Source organism: Amblyomma maculatum, chromosome 5 (genome assembly GCF_055883805.1).
Source record: "Amblyomma maculatum isolate TAMU_Amacu chromosome 5, ASM5588380v1, whole genome shotgun sequence".
NCBI lineage: Eukaryota > Metazoa > Arthropoda > Arachnida > Ixodida > Ixodidae > Amblyomma > Amblyomma maculatum.
In genome coordinates, this window is record NC_139348.1 from 47,841,757 (window position 1) to 47,851,652 (window position 9,896).

The 9,896-nt window shown below is 46.9% G+C and overlaps 1 long non-coding RNA gene across 1 annotated transcript; it reads right to left on the bottom strand.

Moving 5' to 3' along the window:
- Positions 1–2,490: 2,490 nt before the first annotated feature.
- Positions 2,491–9,096, bottom strand: LOC146188259 (uncharacterized). Its single transcript, XR_014707500.1, has 3 exons — positions 8,959–9,096; positions 7,441–7,566; positions 2,491–2,861 (listed from the first exon to the last, which is right to left on the bottom strand). It is a non-coding gene; the product is annotated as an uncharacterized LOC146188259 (long non-coding RNA).
- Between the last annotated feature and the right edge of the window lie 800 nt (positions 9,097–9,896).

The window sequence follows — 9,896 nt, forward strand, 5'->3', positions numbered from 1 at the left end:
CATATTTAACCTGCCCTAGAGTAACCTACAAGGGGCCGATTGAGGCAGCATGTGGGCATGTCCGTTTTGTTGCCCCACTACGGCCGATGTAGGTCCTACAAAGATTTTATGGGGGCGGCCTCATTTCGGATCTATGACGGCTTTTCCATAAAGAGCCCACATTTAGGTTGGATCGCCCTTAAATATCCGACAAAGGACCCTTGCGGTCTGGATGCAGGAATGTGCTCTGCATTAGCCAGAGCAACGCCGCTATGGGACCCATGCAGAAGGAACAGGGGCTAGCCTAAATGGGGCTTGCCCACATTTGCCCCATCGGGGACCGATGCAGGTTTTATGATGGTTGCCCCCAGCCCCACTTGCCTACATCGGACCTACTGGGGCCCCACATTCTGTGCTACTTGGGTACGTCTTTACGTGTAATTTTATTAAGACGGCGGTAGCCAACGCAAAATCTTATAGCCATCCTTATTTTCCACAGGTACCACGGGAGACGACCACGGACTAGATGAAAGCTGAATTACACCACGTTGTATCATGTCGTCGACCTGCTCAGCAAAAACACGGCGCTCCGTAGGTGAAACACTGTAAGGGCGCTGGCGAAGAGGGGCATGACTGCCGGTGTTGATGTGGTGAACAACCTCGGTCGCACTGCCCAAGGAAGTCGTCTGCACGTCAAACGAAGAACGGAACTGGTTCAGGAGAGCAAACCGTTGCTCACTGTGGGTCGGGTCGAGGTCACTGGCCACAGATGATTGAAGAAGGTCCCAACTCGGTATATCGGAAGACGCAGTAATCGGTGTTAGGGAGGCTACGTGGGCACTCTGTGGTAAATACCCCTCGACATCAAACGGCGAGATGAGGTCAGCAACTTCAATATGGCCAAGGCATTCCTCACGAAGTAGCGGGACCACAGCGGTTGAGGCATTCGCAACAACAATGTCAGCGGCGTCGCGGTTAATATCGATGATAGCAAAGGGAAGAAGGAGGTTGCGGCGAGAAGCGAACATGGGAGAAGGCGCAAAAAGAACAGTCGCGTCTAAGGAAAAGAGTACACACACGGGAACAATCGCAGCACAGATGGGCGGAATGTTGGTGTCGTCGGCGACAAGTTTGGCGCAAGAAAAAGACGGCGCATCGTCAAGAGCCGCATCGCAGAGCGCAGAGAAGGCAACGTGGGCGCGGGCGCAGTCAATAACAGCATTACGGCGGGACAGGAAATCCCAGCCAAGAATTAAGTCATGCGAGCATGACGCAAGCACTAAAACCTCGACGATCTATAAGACGTCTGCGATAACGACACGCGCTGTGCAAGCAGCAGATGGACGAACGGAATTGGCGCTGGTGGTGCGAAGAGAAAGTCTAGAAGGCGGGGTGGTGACTTTATGAAGCGAGCGGTGCAGTGGAATGTGCTGGCGTCCCGACGAGTTGTGCGGCTGCCCTGGAGATGTCACCGAAGGTGGGCGCAAGGTGTCACACTGATAATTGCAGTCAGCCATACTTCTTGCAGGGGCAGAGCGCAGAGTACGACGGCACAGGCGGCCAACGTGGCTTGGAATACCACAGGCATAGCAAATAGACCGGTTGTCATTCGTGCTCCAAGGATTGTAGGGAGGCGTCGTTGATCGGAACCGTGGGGCGACAGACGGTGGCGGGATAGTCGGCACGTACGCAAAGGACTGTGGCGGCGGTGGGCGGGCGTTAACTTGTACATACGTGAGAGGCATCTGTACTTGCACAGGTAGAGGCGGAGCGAGAACAGGGGGCTATAACTCAATGGTCCAGCAAGAGGTGTGGGCTGCAGTGGAACAGGGTCGGGATGAGGTGTGACAGGCGCTGGCTGGCCAAAATTGGGAAGGGCATCGGCTACCTCCTGCGTGATGGTGTGTTGGATAGAAGGGGTAAGCAGCTGGGCTGTAGATGACTGGCGTGGGCCAGACAAAAGCCCAAGCTGTCGGGAGACCTCAACTTGAACGAAGTCTTTGATGTGAGCCAGCCCAGACGGCCATAGACGTCCGACGGTCGACCGACGGACGTCCGTTTTCGGACCTTCGGACATCCGACGGAAGTCCGGTTATGTTCGATGTACGTACAGCGGACGTCCGTCGGACTATCGTTCGTGGATCCGGATCGCGTCCCACGGACGTCCGACGGGCAGCCGGAGGCGGACATTCGGACGTTTCCCGGAACATGCTTGCAGGGCCCGCTATTGGTGTAAAAACTTGCCAATAACATTCGTGTAAAGCTCAGCAAGCATGTGCCATGGAAATTTCAGTCACATACTAGTGCTCAATGCCTTTGTCGTGAGAGTAAAGCAGACAATAGAATATGCAACAGGTTCAAGTTTCCTGTTGTCTGCTTTACTTTCACACACAAAGCACTGAACAGTAGTGTGCAATTAAAACTTCCATCAAAGAGGCACATATGCTAGCTGAGCTTTACACAAATGCACCATTCCTGAAAACATGCTAAGTGCATAGGCATACCAGCATGCGAGGTTGTAAAGCATTTTTTTTTTGCTTTATTGCAAAAACTGCATGCATAAATAGTCTACACTAAAAAAATATCGATGTTAAGGAATGGCATGGTAAAATGCAGGCCAACTGGAGTATTAAGAATCTACTTGAATAATTTTTTTTAATTATCCTTGGCCGTGACAGCTCTTCCCTTGGGGAGGTGGTGGAGGAAAAGGTATTTAATTTATTGAAACCTAATATTTCGGAATTAGCGAGGAGATGATCGAGTTCTCTGTGGGCGGCCTCCACAGGCCGGGATTCCAGGAGCAGTTACTATCCTGTGCATTTGCTCGATCAGCTGTTGCTGGTCTTTCAGGCCTAAGATGGAAAGAGCAGGCTGGGCTCCTCCTGCAATAGAAGGAAAAGTGAAATTCAAGTTATCTGTGCTGAACTTTGATTACACATCTCCAAGGGCAACTGCCAGTTTCTCTCAATTGCTTTTTCCAGATGGCACTGTACGCATGCATCTCCATTCAGAACTGTCACATACTATATAGAAAGGTCATATAACTGCAGCAAAACCCATGCAGAATAACAAAAGATACAAACGTAGTTTGACCAGAACCTGGCATTCAGTATTTTAATGTTTTTATGTCGTCTTTTTGAACATGCCACTCTGACCAAACATGGCATGTTATGCTTGCTGCTATGCGCCCTCAGCAATGTCCAAGACATGGAGTGCACATGCAGAGAAACTAAGCATGAAGGATGCTGTATATGAACATAAAGCACAGCCAGTGCATTGCAGTATTACACAGGTACGCATTGGCGGCAGAAACCTGCATTTTGAGCGGTTTAACAGGCAGATTTCTAAAGTCATTGTTCCTGCTCTGAAAAGAAGTGATCAATAATAACATCATTTAAAATTGTTACCTTTTTGTTCTGTAAACTGCACATTTCGCTGGTTTCCATGTACCCTCTACCGAAGACATTCCCTGGGCGTGTCGGGGGTATATCGACATCAACATCTAGGCTACAAGCGTCTAGAAAGCGTCTCCTTAGAGCAGCTGCGACGAAGTAACTTATCTGATAACATGCAAGCTGCTGCAGCAGAATAAAGATAGACATTTGACATGTGGCTAAAGCCCAATGTGGAAGCATAGCCCACCGCAGTGACTGCGCAGTGTTCATGCTTCTACAAGAGTTAAAAGTAAAGTTATTTGTTTACCCACAGCGCTATATGTGACATTACAATAGCAAGGCTTATAGTTACACAAAACACAAAAAGCTGACAACCACAAGCTCTTGATGTATTACCGGCAGCATGCAGCATGGATGTTAGTTACTGAAATATGATTGCATAATTCTGGCAACCAGCTGTGCATGTATGTCATGGATTTCTCAACTACGCACAATAAATTACAAAAAAAATAATGGTATTTATAAATGCAGCCAGCTGTTCACAAGAAACACTGTAGCTTTTTTATGGGGAAGGTAGTGGGCGCCAAAGAAACTGCCCCTGTAAAGGCGCCTAATTTGCCCCTATGTAATATCGGGGACAAGTGTGTGGACTACACAAACTGCAATCAAAGCACATAACTTTCACGTCAACCAGGAAACTCGGACCATACTTGTCGATGTGAAAGCTGAACGTTAGTTCTTTCATGTGTGCAAGACAAATAAGGTCACAATTCGTTTACATCGCGATTCTAGTCTAAAATCTAGACATACTGTCCAGAGACTTTCGCCCCCGCAGCCACCACTTGGGTAATAGATTAGTAAAAGAAGTGTATAAAAGACATTAGTGCTGTTGGACAGCCATAGCTATAAAAATGGTAAAAAGCAGTACATTGGAGTACTGCCTTAAGGCGGGGCCTAGGGCATGACAAAAGCAAGAGTTAGTGTCCGCTGGTCCTCATTTGAACGAACAAAAAGAGGGGGGGGGGGAAGAAATCTACCTCAACTACATGTTTTGAGTGACACCAAGCCGCAGTTAGTATTAAAGATATCACACAGCTTTGTGGAAGATTTGGGAGCGCTTTGCTGCTTTCTTACAGGATTGGACAAAAGAGCTCACCATCTTCAGAAAGGCACGTTATATAGAAATGAAAATAGTGAATTTACTGCATCTGGGCACAACAACTTGCACACGGAGAGGAAGATGAACTGAAAATTTTATACATGAATGTACGTATTTACAACAGGTGAAACAATTACCATGATCTATGCCGAAGAGGAAAGAGATCAAAATCTAGCTCAGAACGAGTTCTCCAGGCCGCGGGGCCGTTTCATTAACTTCGGGACTCCGCCCACATTTCTCATCCCCAATGACAACGAACTCACACATGACTGGCTAACAAACATTTTGGCATGTCTTTCCACTTTCATAAGTTCTTCACCCTCTCCCTAATACAAGCAATGCAAAAGGGACAACAAATTCGTTTCACAACAAACGGAATTTAGAGAATGGACCTCGAAATGATTGGCTCACTAGGTCACATGCCAAACTCTCTCCCCTAGAAAAAAAAAAAAAAGAAAAACTAAATTAGAACCCATCAAAACGGTGTCCCACGTGCGCAACCATTGCCCAAAGCTTGCATCCTTGGTGGCTCCTTTTACAGGGCAATTATTGCAATTATTGGCGTCCGAGTCAGCACCATTGCGGACCACATCAGAAGAGCCAACCCACATCCTCCCGCTCCGCATCATACTGTCACTGTTACACACTTGCCCTTTTTCAACGCCGCCATCTCCCACCATTGTTGACATCCAGGGTTGGAATCCTCAACGAGACCCCACTCAGCGCGCCTGCACTGAATAATTGTCACTTTTATGGGCTCCCCAGCAAGGAAGAGGGCCTTACACCCTTCAACCTGACAGTGTTTTTTCTTTGAACGATAAGCAGTTCTTCCAAAAGAGGTGCTCGTTTCAAAGCTGTGCTGCCTCCGGGTGATGGGTCCAGTCAGCGTACTAAGGACCCCTTAGTTGTATACTGTTCGTAAAGCTCCTTAAATAAAAATGAGCCCCCTACATGACACAGCAACGAGAACAAACTGCCTGTCCCCACGTCTTCGAGTGCGACAGCAAAGTCCTCGGAAGAGGGGACTTCTTTCCCTCTCTGCCTACGTTTCCGTTAAGCACTGTAGCTGCTGTAGCTGCCTCTCTGTGCGCGTCTCTCCGCCTCCTGTCCGAGGGCAAGTGGGAGACGGCCGCAGCTGGGAATTGAACAGGTGACCCAAAAAGAGCAGACTAATAATGGTGCCTAGCATACCCACCGATCCCTTACAGAAATCATTAAAGAAATGAAAGCAACACATCAGATAACGCTACAATGTTTCTAAGTGTTCTAAGTGCAAAGTCGACAACTCCAAGTCATATAAATATATGTACATCTCCGCACATTAACTAGACAGAAACAGTGCAGAGTGAACTAATAATTCAGTGTCTAGCAACACTATTAAAAGGGGATAAAGGCCACGGGGGACTGCGATTATTAGTACCGTTTTGCCTTTAAACTACAATAACATACTTGTTGCAAGCTTAAAATCAAAGATTCACACCTGTCCCACCCACAGCAATGGAACACACATCTGACTCAAGTCTGCAGAGAAAGAGCAAGCTAGACTATTGCAGACGCACCCTTGGTTATTTTTCTGGCATTTCTGAGGGTGAAGAATCTGACTTGTCAGTAGCATGTATATGAATAAGAATCCTATGACAGTAAATGCATCAGATTTTCTGGAGTGGCTTTTCTTTGCTGACCACATATGAGGTGAGCTATAATTTATCCAACTTGGCCTAGGTTTATTCTATGAATAACAAAGCTATAGCAGGTACACAGTCGTCCACTCAGGCTGAATATGCGAGTGCGTGGCATGCACTTTTTGAGATGCCACTGCATCCATCGCAGCTGCACACCGTAGCGAAGAGGCCGACAGCGTGAAGTACCAGCCTCTAGTCCCTCTACCACCACTGGGGTCCTAAACTAGGGACCCCTTGTTTTTGTCAGGACAGGCCCCCTCAGGGTCAGCTAGTGAGTAACCTCCTGTATTTGTATCTGATAGCAATGTTTTCCACCACCACCCACAATACGCAGCTGCGCATCATAGCAGATGTGAAGCAACAGCTCCTGGTCCTTCTATGCATAAGCCACTTTGCCTTGATGCATGCCTGCGCACCATAGTAAAGAGGCAGACGACATGACGCAGCAGCTCATGGTACCTTTACACATGAGCCCCCCCATTGTACTTCGATACGCACCATAGCAAATATACAGACTACGCCACACAGCAGCTCCTGGTCCCTCTATGCATAAGCCATTTTGCCTCAATACGCACCTGCGTACCTGAGCGAAGAGGCAGACGTGAAGCTGCAGCTCCTGAGCCCTCCATGCACAAGCCACTTAGCATCAATGCACGGCTGTGCACTGTAGTAAAGAGGCGAAGGACGTTAAGCAGCAGCTCCTGGTCCCTCTACACATCAGCCATTTTGCCTCGATGCGCATCTGCACACTGTAACAAACAGCCAGATGTGACAAAGAAGCTCCTGGTTTCTCTACACATAAACCACTTTGCCTCAATGCACGTCTGCACACCGGAGCAAAGAGGCAGATGACGTGAAGCTGGTGCGGCTGGTCCCTCTACGCACAAGCCACTTAGCCTTGATGCCTGGCTGTGACGGATGCATTGCTATTTTGCAAACTGCATGCCACACATTCCCATTCAAGCTAAGAGTGGACGACTGTGTAAACGTAAAATACTGGTTATTTACTTCAATGGACAATGACAAAAAGTAACATGGTGGGCAATGTAAAAAGAATTTGCAGCATAAAGTTTGTTGAAACCAGTTCTACATCCTACATGTAAACAAGCTAAAACCTTAATGTCGAAGGGATGTCCTGTGTGTTTAAAATCATCACGCTCAAACAACTTCAACACTGACAATCATGATTCAATATTAATAATATAGATAATAATACAATACTCACTTTTAGCCATACCAAAGAAATGAGAATGCAAAGGGATGTTGCTGTTTTTCCCCAGTGGATGACAGTTTTCCATGTTCAAAGCGCTGCTTCCTGTTGGCCTACGAAATCGGCTACAGCAAATGGCATCTGAAAAATTTTCGGAAGCCTTATGCTAGTCTTCAACGAGAAAAGCATTGCCATACAGAAGCAGAACACAAATACTTTTACAACACACTAAAAGCACCAACTGCGGTGCTGTTTTTAGGATGACTAGGTAGAGGTTTTGCTGTAGCAAGCCAAATGTTAGTCTTCAATAAGGAAAGCATTCCCATACAGAAACAGAACACAAAAACTTTTACAACACATTAAAAGCATCAATTGCACAAATGCTTGTAAGATGACCAGGTACAGGTTTCTGCTATAGCCCACATCATGTGACCAGCGGTTATCAGAAGCCTTGTATGTGAGCATGATGCCCTAGATTCAATTTATGGCTATCACTGTATTAACAAGCATGAGTTTAAAGCTACTTTAATATGATAATCTAAGAACATGGTAAGAGCTTTCAGTGCGAGACATAAGCTCAGTATCATGCACTATAAGGTGCTGCATGGCTCTAGTGTAGCTTTGGCATTATCTCGCTGTCAATAATGCAGTGAAGTTCTGAGGAGCCTTTGAATATCTGTAAGGACAAGGCAACAACAATTTTGTTTTCATCTCACTTTTGCTCAACTCGTGTTTTTTTTTTTTTCTTTTTTTTTTGAGCCCGCGGCTTGCATGGCCTCCCATGGGAGTATGCCTGTTTTGTATAAAAGAAGGCGTTGCAGGCACCAGAGCTCACAGCCCAACTGTATCGCGGCGGCGGTATGTCAAATTCGTGCCAGAACAGCGCAGAACAGCGGGTCAAGAAAGACAAGTGCTGACTTTTTTTTTTTTCTCTCATCTCCTTGTCCGGTTGTTCTGCGCGGTTCGGTCCCACATGCATAACCAACATGCGCAAGGTGCTGTCCTGGTTTGTCAAAGCTGAAGGAGAGTACTAAACCTTTAGTTATTTAGTAGCTACAGCCGTTCCTTCTAGAAACTGTAGTTGCCGTAAAGCTCGAGAGAGAAAGATCAGCGGCTGTCCATTAAAAAAAAAAAAAAAAAAAAAAAGAAAAAGAAGAAAAAAAAAACGCTCGCGACGTTTTCACAAGTGTAAGCATGTCGCACGATAGGCTCGAGGAGTGCGAAAGTTTTCTCGTATAGTTTTTACAACTCAGTACGTTGCGCATGGTTAACAAATTAACTCCTTTAAAGCTCGGGCAGGCACTCCTTTATCAGAGACAGAGAAGTTGCGCGGCTTACTGGCGCAGCGTCCAGTAATGCCGAGAAAGATGGCCCTCAGACTTGAGGCTGCACTTTAGTTAGTCGGCGCGGAGCCATCCTGTCAGTCTCGCCTAAAACACTCGACCGTTCGGCTGTTTCCTTACCCAAAAGCTCACCACCATCGGTGCATCGAAAAGTTCCACTAAAGAAACAAAAGTTCGGTGAAGTACTTACTTTGGAATCGGCGGGTGAACAAAGTGTGTCAGCCGCACCAAGCCACAGCAAAAACAATGCTAGCAGTGCATCACAGCCGTAGGTATTTGTAACTGCGCAGAAAAAGCAGAACACGGAAACGAGCCACCATAACTAAACTTCAACTTGTCAGGTGGATTGGATTGGCTCATTTCAGATTTTTTTGAGGATAGGTTCGGTTTCGTTCTTTTTGAGCTTGCTGCTTGCTGCGTCTATTCAGCCACTGATTAAAATTTCACCGAAGCATCATGATAGAAAAATGTTTAATGGTCATTTAACTTTTAATCAAAAATTTTTGATGGAAGAATTCAACGATGAAACATGCGGAAAATAAAAAAAAAACTGTTTAATGGAAATGCTTTCTATCGCATCGATTCGCTCTGGCATCATATAATGCAGACTTGACGGCATTACTGATTTATACGCAGTTCAGACGAGCACGACGACTACAAACTATATCATAGCTGTGTAAAAGCAAATCCAGTGGCGGACGTACGGCGGCTGTCCGCTGGGCGAACGGATTCGACCATCCGCTTTCGTACGTACGCCGGAATTCCGGCGGACGTCCGAAATCGGCCGCCGAGTTGCGGCCGAGTTCGGTTGTCCGTCGGACGTCAGTGGCCGTCTGGGAGAAGGTCGCTGCTCACAGCCAGGCCAGATATATGGACGCAGCAGGTGCGGGAGGGCGACGAGTGCAGAGGCGTTGCTTGAACAACTTGTTGAAACTTTGGCAAAGGCTGTATACTGAGGCCACCGTGGTGGGGCTCTTTTCCCACAGCATGTGAAATGCATCGATATCAATGCCCTTCATTATGTGCCTTATCTTTTTAGCCTCATCCATAGACGGGTTGACACGCTTGCATAAATTAACGACTTCTTCAATGTAGCTCGTGAATGTTTCCCCTTCATGCTGAACTCAT